This window comes from Apium graveolens, chromosome 6, assembly GCF_009905375.1.
Source record: "Apium graveolens cultivar Ventura chromosome 6, ASM990537v1, whole genome shotgun sequence".
NCBI lineage: Eukaryota > Viridiplantae > Streptophyta > Magnoliopsida > Apiales > Apiaceae > Apium > Apium graveolens.
The window spans coordinates 18,903,139-18,919,357 of NC_133652.1; positions in this window are offsets into that span (position 1 = coordinate 18,903,139).

Genomic DNA, 16,219 nt, shown 5'->3' on the forward strand with positions numbered 1-16,219 from the left:
ATTCTTTTCTCAAATCAACAGAAATTAATCAGAACATTCATCAGAAGATAAAATGAAAATCGATGAAGTAAAAATTAATAATTTGCACAGTTAGAGAATTTGAGAAACACAGAACACATCTTGCAAGTAAAAGAAATTTCATTAAGATGCTTGAGGATTACATTCCATGAAATTAACAATTAAATTTAAACATTACAAGATAGTCTTATGCTATAATACTTAACATCAACAGCCTTAGTCCTAGCCTAAAAAGATCTAGTCGACTAATTCCTCCTGCTGTTGACGAAAAGCACCGCAAGACGGATAATCCGTTCTTGCTGAAGAAGATCAGCTCTTCTCTCTTCCTCCAATTTGTCAAGATGGAGCTGGTAGTCCATCTCGAAGAACAAGAGGTCAGTATGGACCTCCTGTGGAACAGAGTTCCACACCTCTTCAGGAATGGTAGTGATGTGCCACTCCTGCTGCCACTCAGAACAACTCAGCTCTACAGTGAATGTTTCATAGTTCATGAGAAGATTGTACAGAACCATGGTTTTGAAAGTGTATTTAGAGAGAGTTGGTGAGAAAATGAAGGATGTAGTTTCTGAGAGGAGATGTTGGTTTAAATAGCTAACAAACTATCAGGAGATGCAAGGAATATGAAGAGGCATAGGTAAAATTAATTATACCTCGTCTCCCTAGACTTAGGAAAATAAAAACAGTCATTGGAAGTGTAAAACAGAGTTTAATGCGCACAAGGAACAAGTAACCATTACTGTGCAAAAACGTGTACCATTAACCCTAATTGAACTGACTGTTAATATCTTACCCGTACATATTCTGATTTAAGACACGAATGTGTCAGATTGTAACAACAAATAAGTCAAGTAAGGTATCAGGATTTATTATCAGAACTTAGACTTATATCAGAAATTGACAGTCATCAGAATATGACTTCTTAACTCGAAAAGTGAATGTTTTATTCCTGAAATTCTTCATACAAATACTGATATATTTTCATCAGAAATTAAACGTCAGAACTTCCATCAGAACTTGTCCTCAGAATTTATGCAATTGACACATGAACTGTTCATCTATAACAACATTGATCACCACAGTAATTTTCATCATTCATATGGAGTATAACTGTGTGCATTAAGCGAAATATCAGACAAAGAGTAAAGTCTTATTCACTTCAGTACATCTTAGAAATAAGACATAACTAAGAACTATGCTTAAAATCTGTCATGATTCTGAAGTCTACTTTAGGATAAGGTCATGCATGAGTCCACCTCAACAGTCTTGTGCTAATTTTATGCATCTTTTGAAATTCCTTTTTACAGTGGCTTCTCAGTGTAAGTGAGTCACGACTGCTTATCAGAATTTATGCTGTTTATCAGAGTATTTCTCCAGTAATCAGAGATTGTGAAAAGTCACCAATAAAATTTCATTTTGCTTTTCTAATGAATATTACTTAATACCAGCAATGCACTTGGGTCGTCCCTTTCACAGTATTTTTTTATAGATCTCAAAGGAGTACCTGATATTGAATCTTTTCTTTTGTTTTCTTTTTCTTTTGATATGTGAGGTTTATAAGCACTTAGTACATCCATCAGATTTACTAACATCAGAACTTAATAGATAAGAAGCATTATTCTAGTTTCTGACTTAGTAATAAGATACACAAAGTAAACTTTAACTAAGCTCAGTATCAGAATTTGCTTGTGTTAAGATGGTTCCACATAAACAATTACTTCAAACCTGGGATTTTTAGTAAATTACAGATTACTAAGTCAGCATCTAACACAGTTATCCTCATCAAATTTAATAGTTACAGAAACATCCATATCACTAGCAGAGTTAAGAAATTCACATCAGATAATAACAATCAGCACTTAGAACATTTTCATGAAAACACAGAATACACAAGGAGAGTAATATCTGTAAATACTGATCATAATATCTGATGCATCAGAATATAAACTAAGCAGATTTAGAGAAAGAACCTGAAATCATTCCAAGTTCATGTACCAGTCTAGTAAAAGTAGCTTCACACAGTGGTTTTGTGAAGATATCTGCTAGTTGTTGATCTGTTGGAACAAAATACAATTCCACAGTACCATCATCCACATGTTCCCTGATGAAATGGTATGCTGATGTGCTTGGTCATGAAGTGTTGAACTGGATTACCTGTCATAGCAATAGCACTTTGATTATCACAGTAAATAGGGATTTGAGAAAGTACTAACCCATAATCCAGTAACTGATTCTTCATCCAAAGAATCTGTGCACAATAGCTTCCTGCAGCAATGTATTCTGCCTCTGCAGTTGATGTGGAAATTGACTTTTGTTTCTTGCTAAACCAAGAAACTAATCTGCCTCCAAGAAATTGGCAGCTTCCACTTGTGCTTTTCCTGTCAATTTTGCATCCTGCAAAATCTGCATCTGAGTAACCTATCAGCTTAAAGTCTGACTCTCTAGGATACCACAATCCTAGATCAACTGTACCCTTAAGGTACTTAAAAATCCTTTTGACAGCTATTAAGTGAGGTTCTCTTGGATCTGCTTGAAATCTTGCACAAAGACAGGTAGCATACATGATATCAGGTCTACTAGCAGTAAGATAGAGTAATGAGCCAATCATACCTCTGTAATCAGTAATATCTACTGAGTTACCAGTATCCTTGTCCAATTTAGTTGTTGTGGCCATGGGAGTGGATGCACTTGAACAATCTTGCATTCCAAATTTCTTCAACAAATTTCTGGTGTACTTAGATTGACAGATAAAAGTTCCTTCATCATTCTGCTTGACTTGAAGGCCCAGAAAATAGCTAAGTTCTCCCATCATACTCATCTGATATCTTGACTGCATCAATTTGGTAAACTTCCTGTAAAGTTTGTCATTTGTAGAACCAAAGATGATATCATCAACATATATCTGAACCAGAAGTAAGTCATTTCCATGGTTGAGGTAGAACAGTGTTTTATCAATAGTTCCTCTGGTGAATCCACTTTCCAGTAAGAACTTAGCCAATGTCTCATACCATGCTCTAGGAGCTTGCTTAAGTCCATAGAGTGCTTTATCGAGCCTATAGACATGATTTGGAAACTTTGGATCTACAAAGCCTGGAGGTTGTTCAACATACACTTCCTCCTCCAATTCTCCATTGAGAAAAGCACTCTTCACATCCATTTGAAAGAATTTGAACTTCTTGTGAGCAGCATAAGCCAAGAAGATTCTTATGGCTTCTAATCTAGCAACTGGTGCAAATTTTTCATCATAGTCAATTCCCTCCTGTTGAGAGTAGCCTTTTGCAACCAGCCTAGCTTTATTCCTTGTAATTATGCCGTCACTGTCAGTTTTGTTTCTGAATACCCATTTTGTACCAATAACTGATCTGTTCTTTGGTCTTGGCACAAGGGTCCAGACTTTATTTCTTTCAAATTCATTTAACTCTTCCTGCATTGCTTGCACCCAATCAGCATCTTGAAGAGCTTCTTCCACTTTCTTTGGTTCAGTCTGAGAGAGAAAGGAATGATAGAGACATTCATTTGATGTAGCTGTTCTAGTTCTGACACCTGCATCAGGATTTCCAGTAATCAAATTAGGTGTATGTGCTTTAGTCCACTTCCTTGCAGATGGAAGTTGATCTCTAGAACTGGATGCTCCCCCATAATCCATGTTGTCTCCATCAACATTTTCTGATGCTCCCCCTGAAGTTATTCTCTCTGAGTTAGATTCTTCAGCATTTGAATTTTCATAATTATCAGAACTTGGCTTATCAGAACTTGACGAATCAGAACTTGAAGAGCCTGTTCTTGGTTCTAACGTTTCTTGAGACATGGTTGAATCTTCAATATGCTCCCCCTGCACAGGTGCATCTTCCTTTGGCGTAGTCTCCACAGTTTCAATAACATCATAGTTTAATCCATTAGAGTTTGCAGTATCAGGATTTAGATTATCAGAATTTACAGAATCAGAACTTAGGAGTTCATTCTCAAATCTCAGTTGATCATGATCATCGAAATTTTCAAGTCCAGTGATCTTCTTGTCATCAAAAGAGACATTAATAGATTCCATGACTACCCTTGTTCTTAGATTATAGACTCTGAAGGCTTTTGTGGAAAGTGGACATCCAACAAAGATTCTTTCATCAACTTTTAGATCAAATTTCGATAGCTGTTCAGGATGAGTCTTAAGAACGAAGCACTTGCATCCAAATACATGAAAATACTTCAGATTTGGCTTCTTTTTCTTCAACATCTCATATGGTGTTTTTCCATGCTTGTTGATAAGTGTTGCATTCTGAGTAAAACAAGCAGTCTGCACAGCCTCAGCCTAAAAGTAGGTTGGTAACTTTGCTTCATCAAGCATAGTTCGTGCAACTTCAATTAGAGTTCTATTTTTTCTTTCAACAACTCCATTTTGTTGTGGAGTTCCAGGAGCAGAAAATTCCTGCTTTATTCCATAGGCTTTGCAGAACTCTTCCATTATCAGATTCTTGAACTCTGTGCCATTATCACTCCTTAAAATTTTCACAGAATCTTTGACCAATTTATCCAGCAGTTTGACATGATCAATCAAGATAGATGAAGTCTCACTTTTGTGTGTAAGAAATACACCCATGTGTATCTGGTGAACTCATCTACTATGACCATAGCATATTTCTTCTTAGCAATAGACATGACATTTACTGGACCAAATAGATCAACATGCAACAGGTGATAAGGCTCAAGAATTGATGATTCAGACTTGCTCTTGAAAGTAGATTTTCTTTGTTTTGCCTTTTGACAAGAATCACAAAGGCCATCAGGAGCAAATACTGACTTTGGCAGTCCTCTCACAAGATCTTTCTTGACAAGCTCATTTATATTTTTGAAATTTAAATGAGAGAGTTTCTTGTGCCAATTCCAGCTTTCTTCAATTGATGCTCTGCCCAGCAAACAGATTGCAGAACCATCAGAACTTTTAGAAAGCTTGGCTTCATAAATGTTACCATGACTGTATCCTTTCAGAACAACTTTGCCTGTAGATTTGCTGACTACTTCACAGTGTTCTTCAAAGAAATCAACATGATAACCTCTGTCACAGATTTGACTCACACTCAGCAGATTGTGTTTAAGTTCTGAGACCAGTGCTACTTTTCCAATGTTGACATTCCCAAGATTGATATTGCCATATCCCAGAGTTTTTCCCATGTTGCCATCTCCATAAGAAACACTTGGGCCAGCTTTCTCCTCAAAGTCTGACAGCAGGGCTTTATTTCCAGTCATATGTCCTGAACATCCACTGTCCAGAACTAGGATGTTTTTCCTGTTGCCCTGCAATCATTACGACCACTAATTGTTAGTTTTGAGGACCCAAACTTGCTTGGATCCTTTGGCCTTATTAAGTTTGTTAACATTTGCAGCGGATTTAGCATCAGAGTTTATGTTAACATTTGTCATATCAGAATTTACAGTATGAGACTTTGAATCAGAACTTATACTAGAAGGAACAATGCTAACTTTCTTCAAAGAAGGTTTTATTTCATAATAATCATAGTACAGACTATGATATTCCTTACAAGTATAAATAGAATGCCATAAACTACCACAATGAAAATAAGGACTTTGTGGCTTATATCTAACAGACTGACTCTTAACTTCTAAAGTTGAAGGTAAGGAGTTTAAGTTCTTATTCTTCCTGCAAAAAGAGGCCAGATGGTTAGAACTTCCACAGTTATGACATGTTTTTCTAGGAGCATTAGGAACAGGCTTAAAATCATTGCTTTTATTCACACCTTCCTTTCCATTCCTATTTTTCCTAGGTGACTTTACCTTGTTTGCATTCTTTACATCTTTCAGCTTATGCTTAAGCTGCTTCTGTGTCATTAAGCCTATGTTAACTTCAGTTGGCTTAACCTGTTTTAGTTTGTCAGAAGTTAATTCCTTTTTAACTTATGATTTTTCATTATTAGACTTTGCAGTTACAAACTTCACAGGTTTTACCTTGCTCTTTTGTTTAACAACTATAGGCTCAATTTCTACAGTTTCATCTTCATCTCCGTAACCTAAGCCCTCTTTCCAGTTTCCACTACTTAACAGATTTTGAGTTGTTTTGCCAGAATTAGTCCAAGTCCTGATAATATCTCTTTCCTTTTCTAACTCAGTTTTTAGAGATTCATTCATTTTAAGTACTTCATCTCTAACATAGAAGGCATCATCTCTTTCTTTCTGAGTTTGATGGAACATGACTAACTCTTTTTCTAAGAAATCATTCCTTTTCCTAACAGCCAGGTTTTCAGAAGATAATCTTTCACATGTTAAAGTTTGATCTCTATAGCTAATAAATATGGTTTTAAGATATCTTCTCAGTTCATTAATATCATCTGTATGAAATGTATAAGTAGTTTGAGGTACCTTTAATTCAGCAGCTTCAGAACTGCTTTCAGCATTTTCCATATCAGCATTTGCCATCAAGGCATAGTTCTCGTCACTTTCAGAATCTGAGGTGTCTGACCAGTTCATCTTCTTTGTGACAAGATCCTTGCCTTTGTCACTCTTCACCTTTTTGCAATCAGGAGATATGTGGCCTTTCTCACCACAGTTGTAGCATTTGACCCTTGATTAATCTCCTTTGTCAGACTTTCCTCCCTTGCCTTCAGATTTTCTGAAATTCTTCTTTTTCAGAACTTGTACCTCTCCTGGAAAACTTCTTTCCCTTCCTGAACTTTCTGTATGCAATCTTCGTGATTCCTTTCACTATAAGAGCACACAGCTTCATCATCTCTTCATCAACATCCGTCTCAGGAAAGCTTTCAGTTTCTGAATCATCATCACTGTCAGAACTTAATGATTCAGTATCAGACTTTATAATGAGTGCTTTCTCCTTGCTTTTCCTTGAGCTAGGTGCTTTGAGTGATTCTTCCTCGGCCTTAAGAGCAACTGTTCTTGATTTTCCTCCTTTTCTCTTGCTTCTTTGTTCCATCTCAAGTTCATGAGTCTTGAGCATCCCATAGATTTCATCAAGAGTTGTTTCTTCAAGTTTATAGTTGTCTCTTATTGTTGTGGCCTTCAAATCCCAACTTTCAGGAAGAGCCAACAAGAATTTGAGGTTTGAATCTTCAAGAGCATATTCCTTATCAACTAATGACAAATCATTCAAGAGTTTGCAGAATCTGTCATATAGACCAGTTAATGACTCATCAGACTTTGAGTCAAAGTGCTCATACTCTTGAGTGAGTATTGTCTTCCTGTTCTTCTTGATTGAATCGGTTCCCTGACATCTTGTCTCCAGAGCATCCCATATCTCTTTTGCAGTCTTGCAGTTTATTACCCTGTTTGACATGACATTATCAATGGCACTGTGCAGTAAGTGTCGTACCTTTGCATCCTTAGCAATTGAAGCAATATCTTCAGCAGTGTAGTCGCTCTTCTCCTTTGGTACATACTTAGCTGCTTCACCTGTAACTACAACATCGAGCTTGGTTGGTCTGTGAGGCCCTTCTAAGATTCTGTCAATATATTCTGGATCAGTGGCTTCCAGAAACATGGTCATCCTCACCTTCCATATGAGATATTCAGATGGCCTCAGAATAGGAACTCTGATTGTCTCATAACCACTATGAGTTTTAGTCTTTTGAGTTTCTTCAGTTAGGGTGGACTTGGTTGGTGTTTTAGGTTCTTCAGACATGATTGTTTTTGGATCTTAACTGTTTGTGTGTTAACAGAAGGCTCTGATACCACTTGTTAGGTCATACACACTGTAGAAGGGGGTTGAATACAGTGTATAGTACAATCAAATCGATTTAAAGAATACAGATAATAAAACACAGATCTTAATAAACTTAATAATCTCTGTTACAATATGAAACCGTAACCTCTCAGTGATGAATGAATATCACGAGAGCTGCTAGGGTTATGTGTATAATGTTCTCGATCGATAACACATCTAGTATAAACCCTATGCCTATGTTTATATAGTACACAGTTACAAGATCTTCTAATTGATATGGAATTTAATTCTGCTTCCTAAAATATATCAATCAGATATCTTCTTTTCCAAGTCTTCTATTCTTCATAGAATTCCTTCTTCATGCACATCTCTTCTTATGTTTGTCTTGATCTTCTTTCCTTTCAATCAGCCTTTCCTTTTCTGTTCGTCCTTCAACACTTAAGGTCTGATATCCATCTTCTGATATCTTAAGTTCTGATAACTTAAGTACTGACTCCAGTAAATGCTGATTTCAGGTTAAGTACTGATCTTCCTTGCTAAGTAAGATCTGTAAGACTAAACATGAAACACATAAACATGACATTATCAAATATATCTAACAAAATCCAACTCAGAGAGCATAATTTCAGGGGGAGCATCAGAAAATGTTGATGAAGAAAGCATGGATCATGGGGGAGCATCCAGTTCTAGAGAAAACCTTCCATCTGCAAGAAAGTGGACTAAATCATATACACCTGACTTAATTATTGGAAATCCTGATGCAGGTGTCAGAACTAGAACAGCTACTTCAAGTGAATGTCTCTATAATTCTTTTCTTTCTCAGACTGAACCAAAGAAAGTGGAAGAAGCTATTCAAGATGTTGATTGGGTGTAAGCAATGCAGGAAGAGTTAAATGAATTTGAAAGAAATAAAGTCTGAACCCTAGTGCCAAGACCAAATAACAGATCTGTTTCTGGTACAAAGTGGGTATTTAGAAATAAAACTGATAGTGATGGTATAATTACAAGGAATAAAGCAAGACTGGTTGCAAAAGGATATTCTCAACAGGAGGGAATTGATTATGATGAAACATTTGCACCATTTGCTAGATTAGAAGCCATAAGGATATTTTTGGCTTATGCTGCTCACAAAAAGTTTACAGTGTTTCAAATGGATGTGAAAATTGCTTTTCTCAATGGAGAATTGGAAGAGGAAGTATTTGTTGAACAACCTCCAGGACTTGTAGATTCTAAACTTCCAAATCATGTCTATAGGCTTGATAAAGCACTTTATGGCCTTAAGCAAGCTCCAAGAGCATGGTATGAGACTTTAGCTCAGTTTCTTCTGAAAAGTGGATTTAACAGAGGAACTATTGACAAAACACTATTCTACCTCAACCATGGAAAGGACTTACTTTTGGTACAGATATATGTTGATGATATCATTTTTGGTTCTACAAATGACAGACTTTGCAAGAAGTTTGCCAAACTGATGCAGTCAAGATATCAAATGAGTATGATGGGGGAACTTAACTATTTTCTGGACCTTCAAGTCAAGCAGAATGAAGAAGGCACTTTTATTTGTCAATCCAAGTATACCAGAAATTTGTTGAAGAAATTTGGAATGCAATATTGTTCAAGTGCATCCACTCCCATGGCCACTGCAACAAAATTGGATAAGGATACTGGTATATCAGTAGATGTTACTGATTACAGAGGTATGATTGGCTCTCTACTCTATCTAACTGCTAGTAGACCTGATATCATGTATGTTACCTGTCTTTGTGCAAGATTTCAAGCAGATCCAAGAGAACCTCACTTAACAGTTGTGAAAAAGAATTTTCAAGTATCTTAAGGGAACAGCTGATCTGAGAATGTGGTATCCTAGAGAGTCAGACTTTAAATTAATAGGTTACTCATATGCAGATTTTACAGGATGCAAAATTGACAGGAAAAGCACAAGTAGAAGTTGCCAATTTCTTGGAGGTAGATTGGTTTCTTGGTTTAGCAAGAAACAAAAGTCAATTTCCACATCAACTGTAGAAGCAGAATACATTGCTGCAGAAAGCTGCTGTGCACAGATTCTTTGGATGAAGAATCAGTTACTGGATTATGGGTTAACATACTTTAAAATCCCTATTTACTGTGCTAATCAAAGTGCTATTTCTATGACAGGTAATCCAGTTCAACACTCAATGACAAAGCACATCAGCATTAGGTACCACTTCATAAGGGAACATGTGGATGAAGGTACAGTGGAATTGCACTTTGTTCTAACAGATCAACAACTAGCAGATATCTTCACAAAACCACTGTGTGAAGCTACTTTTACAAGATTGGTAAATGAACTTGGAATGGTTTCAGGTTCTTTCTCTAAGTCTGCTTAGTTTATGTTCTGTTTTATCAAATTTTATGATCAGTATTTACAGATATTACTATCTTTGTGTATTCTGTGCTTAAATTGAAAATTGCTTAAGTATTGATTGTTATCTGATGTGTATTTCTAAACTCTGATAGTGATATGAATGTTTCTGTGACTCTTCAATCAAATGAGGACAACTGTGCTAGATGCTGACCTAGTAGTCTTTAATATACTAAAGATCCCATGTTTGAAGTAATTGTTTATGTGGAAATCTTTTAACACAAGCAAATTCTGATATTGAGCTTAGTTAAATTTACTTTGTGTATCTTATTACTAAGTCAAAAACTAGAATAGTGCTTCTTATCTGTTAAGTTCTGATGTTAGTAAATCTGATGGATGTACTAAGTGCTGATAAATCTCACTTATCAAAAGAAAAAGGAAAAGAAAAAGGAATAAAAATCAGGTATTCCTTTGAGATCTAGAGTAAAAATGTGGAAGGGACGACCCAAGTGCATTGCTGGTATTAAGTAATATGCATCAGAAAAGCAAATAAATATTTTCTTGGTGACTTTTCACACTCTATGATTACTGGAGAAATACTCTGATAATATCATAAATTCTGATAAGCAGTCGTGACTCACTTACACTGAGAAGCCACTGTAAAATGGAATTTCAAAAGATGCATAAAATGAGCACAAAATAGTTGAGGTGGACTCATGCATGAACTCATTCTAAAGTAGACTTCAGAATTATGACAGATTTTGAGCAAAGTTCTTAGTTATGCCTTATTTCTAAGATGTACTAAAGTGAATTAGACTTTAATCTTTATCTGATATTTAGCTTACTGCATACACATACACTCCATATGAATGATGAAAATTACTGTGGTGATAAATGTTGTTTTAGATGAACAGTTTATGTGTCAAGTTGCATAAATTCTGAGGACAAGTTCTGATGGAAGTTCTAATGATTAAGTTCTGAAGAAACGAAATCAGAATTTGTGTGAAGAATTACAGAAATAGGCATTCACTTTTCGAGTTAAGAAATCATGTTCTGATGACTGTTAAGTTCTGATATAAGTCTAAGTTCTGATATTAAACTCTTATTATGTACTTGACTTATTTGTGGTTAAAATCTGAAACAGTCTTATTTGAAATCAGAATATGTTTGGGTGAGATATTAACAATCAACTTAATTTGGGTTAGTTGTACACGTCTATGCACAATATTTTTTACTTGTTTAGTATGCGCATTAAATCATGTTTTAAACTTCCAATAGCTGTTATTATTCTCATCAGTCTAGGGAGACGAAGTAGAATTTTTTCTACCTGTAACCATTCAATTTTCCTTGCGTCTCTTGGTATACTATTGCCTATATAAATCAACACCTCGTTCCAGCCAATACATCTCTCATTTTCTCTCAAACTCATTCTTTTCTCTCATCACAAACATGGTTCACTTTAACTTAGTCCTGAACTATGACACTTTCACTATCACTTTGAGATGTAATGAATGGGAGTAGGAATGGCATGTTACTGCTATTCCTGATGAAATCTGGGACTCAGTTCCCCAAGAGGTCCTCACAGACCTCTTGTTCTTTTACATGGACTACCATCGCCATCTTGAGCATCTGGAAGAGGAACGGAGGGAAGCTTTCCGACAGCAGGAGCGAATCATTCGTCTCGCTGTTCTTTTTGTTGAGAGTAGGAAGAAGAAATAATTGAAGCTATCTGTTTCTCTTCACCATCAGCTTTGTCTGGCTTCTTGGCTTAGGATTAAAGCTGTTGATGTTAGGATTTGTAGCTTAGGACAATCTTGTACTGTTCAGCATGTAATTTAAATTTCATGAAATGTATTTGCTCAATCTTTTAATGAAATTTTATATTTATGCAAGATTTTGTCTCTGAGTTGTTTGATATTCTGATAAGATTTTAAATCCTGATACTAACCATATTCTGATGACCTTTTCAACACTGATACAAATCAAGTTCTGATTCTGACGTGGCAGTACTTATTTACTTGATTTATTTTTGGTCATTCTCTCATTGGTCATATTTTTTTCCAGAATATTGGTCACGCAGTGATAAAAATTTATTAAGTGGGAACAATTTTAAATTTTAAAAATAAAACTGAACTACCTTGATTAATGGGATTACTTGGTAAGTGGAACGATTTTTCCTTGAAAAACTGCATGTGATAAGTAATGATTACTGAATACCCGTGCCCATTAATTATCCTTTACTGCTGCATGTCTGATAGGTGTCCCAACGGTTACTTTTTCTACCGTGTATAAGTAAAAGAGAGAAAAGATTGTAAAATCTTTTCATTACTTTCATATTTTATCTCTCTCTCTCTCTCTCTCTCTTTACTTTTATTCTCTCTCATCTACTGACGATTTTTCATACAGACATTTTCTCAAACACCTTACAGGCAATCTTCTTTCTCACAAATTATCATGGCACCCAAGGACATAATTTTTGATGGAGCTACATTTGTTCCTAATAACTTCTCTGCTGTTCTTAGCAAGTCAGAAGCACCCTCTGACCTTCACTTCATTCAGGACTTTCTTGCTAGTTCTGATATTGGGTATGCTCTGACTACACCTGAAGCATTCTCTGGTAGTCAAGTACTGGAATTTTGGCGAAGCGGTGTATATGATGATTGTGGTGCTCAAGGGTCCCCAAGTATTATCTTCTCATGAGGGGAGGATGAGTATGTTGTGACCTTGTCTATGGTTCGACAAGCACTGCAGCTACCTGAGAACTGTGTTTATTCTACTGTTGACGAGCCAGTTCTTCAAAACATGATGGCCATTCTGGGATATGAGAGGACATTGGCAAAGCTTGGCCAGTTGAAGAGATCTTTCATAAGGAGGGAATGGAGTTTCTTCTTTGACTGCATTACCAAGGCTTTTGCAAACAAATGCTCAAATTTCGATGCAATTCCCATATTCAGCCAACAAATCGGGTATGCTCTCATAAATCGAACTGATTTTGAATATGCAAGTGTTGTTTTAGGTTTTATTGGGGATAGAATGACAGAAGATAGATCTACTATTTATTTTTCTAGATTATGTCAGCTTATCTATAGTTTTTGTTCTGATAATAAGCTCCAAAGTGCTCATGAATTAATTTCATCATTCAGAATAGCTAAAAGAGCTTTTACTGACTTATTATCTACTGATAATAAGAAGGCTGTATTAAGACCCCTCTTAATCCCTTAATCTGTCAAACAAGCCTTAATAACCTATGACCCTGTTAAGTACACTACACTATATCCTGATGTTCAACCATCTGAACCTCATCCATCATCACCTACCACCTCTACTTAGCCACCTCAGACTTCTCAACCTCAACCTTCAGAACCTACACTGCAGCCTTCATCTTCCAAATCAAAGAGGGCTAGGAAAGTACCTCAGCAACAACAGAAGAGAAGGAGATTCGCTCTGAGAGATGAATCAGATGCTGAGGAACAGGTTCCTGTATCAGAACCTGTTGTTACAGAAGCTGAGAAGGTCTCTTCTCAGAAGGATACTGGAATTGGGGGTTCTAAGCTTCTCAAAAGGCTTAGAAGGATGTATTCTGATGAAACTCCCAAGGTATCTCCACCTTCAAAGAAATGAAAGAAACAGAGAGCTCACAGGGACAGGGCCAAGCCAGTTTCAGAGGATGAGGAAGCAGCAGCTAAGGAAGGAGATCAAGAATCTATGATCTCAAAGGAGCCAGAACTTGCTGAAGTTACTGCATCTCCACCTCCATTGTCACCAACTCAGGAAACTGCTCAAGAGAAAGAATCTACACCACCTGTGTCTCCTATAGATGAACCAATACTTAGTGCAAACCCAGGCACAAGTGCTGAAATTAATATTCACAACCTGGTTGTGCCTGCAGTTTTGTACTTAGAAGCTCCACCAGCTCCAATCACTCCACCAACAACACCAATTCTTGATGCTAATGTTGATCCAGAATTGCCTACTACACCTTCTCTGCATCTAAATACTGAAGATCAGATTTTAGGTGAGCATCAGAATATGGTTGTTGATCAGAACTTGGAAGCAGATCAGCCCTTAGAGGATGATGTTGAAGTCTCCATAGCTTCTCATACTGTTCTTTTATCAGAAGAAGCTGAAGTTGTTGACTCTGTAAGTTCTGATGCTGCAAATGTTGATACTACTGGTAATGCTGCTATAAATTTAGATGCTGATGCAGCTGGTCCTTCTGGATATGCACCTCTACAAGCTCCTTCAAAAGCTAAATTAGTTAAAAAGTTTGTTAGAGGGGATGCACCAGTACCTTGGATTGAAACTCCAAGAGGACAGGAGTGGACTAAAGAATGGAACTCAGTCAGTTTTGTTCCTTCTGAAAATATTCTTGCTCGGCACTTAGCCAAAGCTGATGAGATGCTCGTCAATGATGATTTCAAGACACAACTAAGAGTTACTGCACTTAGTACAAGGCACCTTCAAGGTCAACAATCTGTAACTCAGGCCAAGGTGGAAAAGATTCAAGAATCCTTGAATCAGCAAGATACAGTTGTCAAGCTGGACAAGAAAATGTTTTCAAACCTACCTTTGAACGAATTGCCTACATTGAGAAGACCCAAGAGAAGCAACAGTCTCAGATTGATGAAATTTTGAAAAATCAAGCTTCTCAGCAATCTCAACTCAATGAGATCCAATCCTCAGAGGAATTGCTTGTCTCTCTTCTTTTACTTGCTGATGCCAAAAAGGGGGAGAAAGTAATTAAGTCCAAATACAAACCACCAGTTAAGACACTGAAGGGAAAGGATGATGGTAATGACCCGGGAAACTCTGGAATGGGTGGAGGTCATGGTCAAGGTCAATATCATTCATCAAGTAAAGCTGGAACTACAAGTCAGAGAACAAGTTCTGATACTTGGAGAAGAATAACTTCTGATACTGGTAAAATGATAAGTTCTGATGAACTTTTGGATCTTGATGAAGAAATTTCAAGATAGTTATTTCTGAAAGAAAATCCAGGAATGGACTTTGAGAGTCTAAAGGAAGAAGAAGCTAGACTTAAGCTAGAAAATTTCAACTCTAAATCTGAAGCTTCTGTTGTTAAAAAGAAACTTCCTAAGGCTAAAGGCATTGTGATAAAAGAAAGGACAAATCCTGTGACAACCAAGGCCAAATCACAATTGCAGATAGATCCAAGGTCCAAGGGCAAATAAATAGTTGGTGAACTTGTAAAGGTTTATGTGCCTCCTGTGAATAAAGAAATTTATGTTGAAGATGCTAATCTTACTCTGGATTCAAAGAATATTTCTAAGACAACCTCTGACATGGCTCAAGTTATTCAGAGTCAAGATGTAGTTAGTTCTGATATAACAAAGAAGCAAGCAACCTCTGACATAGCTCAAGTTGGCTTGATATCAGAAGATAAGTCAAAGGAAACCTCTGACATTGCTCATGTTAAATCCTCAAAGTTACTCCTACCAGGATTCACTAAAGCCAAACAGACTCAATCTTTGAAGACTGCAGCAAGTGGTTTTGAAGCAAGAGTGGTGACTGGAAAGGAAGTAAGAGATAAATCTGGATTGGGTAGTGCTGATGAAAGAAGAGTACATAACACAACCAATGATCCAACTTCCTTAAGTGAACCAGGTGTTGGAACAACTCCTGAAAGATTGAATCAACTAGAATCTGTACAGATGGTTTACCATACCTTCTTGAAAGAACACATCTTGTTATACTTCATGACAGATGGAAGGGTTTACCATATAAGGCAGAATGCTATACCACTGAAGTACTATGAGGAATTAGAACATGTTTTATTCCTACTTCAAATGAAGAACAGATTAACAGATGGTGCTGCAAATTATTTGAAGACTCAAATTCAGAGACAGTAGAAGCTCTATTCTGTAAAGTCTGACAGCATATATTATCCCAAGTATAGAGATCACAAGGGTGATATTGTTGATATGAAGCCTAATACTGAAAAGATCAGAACATATCTTGGTATTAAGGGACTTGAATTCAATCTAGAGTCTGACGAAGCCTATATCATCAGACTGGATCAGGAGTTGAGAAAAGCGAAAATTAATAATCTCAGATATGCTATCTTCCAAACTGGTGAAGATACTGCAGAGCTTAAAGATGCTAAAAGGAGAATGATTGATGAACTCAGATATGCTGAGAGATGTTTGGTTAAAGAACTATCT